The sequence below is a fragment of the Lathyrus oleraceus genome, chromosome 7 (genome assembly GCF_024323335.1).
Source record: "Lathyrus oleraceus cultivar Zhongwan6 chromosome 7, CAAS_Psat_ZW6_1.0, whole genome shotgun sequence".
Lineage (NCBI taxonomy): Eukaryota > Viridiplantae > Streptophyta > Magnoliopsida > Fabales > Fabaceae > Lathyrus > Lathyrus oleraceus.
In genome coordinates, this window is record NC_066585.1 from 267732653 (window position 1) to 267734798 (window position 2146).

The window sequence follows — 2146 nt, forward strand, 5'->3', positions numbered from 1 at the left end:
GACATGCATGATGGTATTTTTGGGACTCATTCTAGTAGACATACAATGACCAAGAAGATACTGAGATCAGGGTATTATTGGTCTACCATGGAAGCTGATTGCCACCATCACTCCAGAACTTGTCACAAGTGCCAGATCTATGCGGATAAAGTACATGTGCCTCCCGCTCCATTAAACGTGTTGACAACTCCTTGGCCCTTTGCAATGTGGGGCATTGATATGATCGGGGAGATTAAACCTACTGCTTCTAATGGACATCGGTTCATCCTCGTTGCTATTGATTACTTTACCAAGTGGGTAGAGGCAGCCTCATTTGCTTCTGTCACCAAGAATGTGGTGGCACGGTTCATCAAGAATAGTCTTATTTGTCGATATGGCATCCCTGAAAGAGTGATCACGGACAATGGCACCAATTTGAACAACAAAATGATTACTGAACTCTGCACGCAGTTCAAAATAAAACACCATAACTCTTCTCCGTACCGGCCAAAAATGAACGGCGCCGTGGAGGCTGCTAATAAGAATATTAAGAAGATTATACAAAAGATGACAGTGACATACAAAGACTGGCATGAAATGTTACCATTTGCTCTTCATGGTTATCGCACTTCAGTACAAACTTCGACAGGGGCAACTCCTTTCTCTTTAGTCTACGGAATGGAAGCCGTCTTACCTGTGGAAGTTCAGATTCCCTCTCTAAGAATCATGAAAGAGGCAGGTTTAGACGAGGATGAATGGATTCAGACTCGACTCGATCAGATAAATTTGATTGATGAAAAGAGACTTGCGGCTGTTTGTCATGGGCAGATATATCAGAAGCGCATGACCCAGGCATTCAACAAAAAGGTCAAGAGACGGGTGTATCAAATTGGCGACTTGGTGATCAAGCGTATCATTCTACCACAAAGTGATCCCAGGGGCAAATGGACTCCCACATACGAAGGGCCATTTGTAGTTAAGAAGGTATTCTCTGGTGGAGCCATGATACTTGCTACAATGGATGGCGAAGACTTCCCACATCCCGTGAACGGAGACATAGTTAAAAAATACTACGCATAAAAGAGACCCGCTAGGTCGGCGTACCTAGGAAAAAGTAAGGGCATCCCGGCGAACCAAAAGGGTTCGGGCAAAAATTAGGGATAAACATGTAAAAATGTACACCCGGCAAGTCGAAAACCTGAAAAGGTGGCTTGGGCAAAAAAGGGTATCCTGGTGGACTGAAAACCTGAAAAGGCGGTCCAGGCAAAAGTTAGGGATTAAAAGCGTATGACTATGTCCCGTTCTCAGACAACTTCATCCAAGTTCAAGGGACTGAACAAGCCAATCACTTCTATCTGACAGCAGGAGATGTGATGCTCGAAGACATAATGGCAGTAGTGGAATTAAAATCAATAGGACTTTTTCTGCATAGCTTTCTCTTTGTTTTCTTGGCAATTTCCTCTTACTAGGATTTCTGTCTCCTTGTACACAAATTGCCTGTTCATAGGCCCTCTTTCAAAATCAATACAATTTTGTTTCCAAAAAAAAAATGTTTTTGTTTTACTTTCTCTGTGTTGCTTGCATAAACGTCCATTGATTTAATTTGAATTGATATATGCATTTGAATATGATCGATGTTTATCAAAAATACATGCATAAAACGGAAATAGCAATTACAAAAGACTTCAGGATCGAGGAGAAGGTCTAACCATGCGTTCCAATGAATCCGGTTGCTAATTCTATTCCCCAACAAAAACCAGCTATTTCCCAGAAGAGGTTGGCATCACCAGACAGACTGGTCATCTCTTCCATCCCCAGCCAGGCTCTGTTGAGTGTTTCCACCATCAGACATAAATCAAGTATCCCCAGCTAAGAAAGGGTCATCAATACAAGTATCTCCAACCAGAAGATGGGGATTTATTTTCCCCAGGAAGTCGCCAGGAAAAACTTTTTAGACGCATAATTCATTCATTACATCATTTCACAACATACGCCTGCATGCGTTGTTCGCATTTATTTTCATAAGCATAAAACATCTCATGCATCATGACATGGCATGAAGCTAACTTTGTTTTTCAGGTTAATTATCCTCCTGATACAGTCAAAACAAAGGTCCATTCAGACAGACATCTTTATCAATTACCTTCAAGATTCAACTACATCTCTC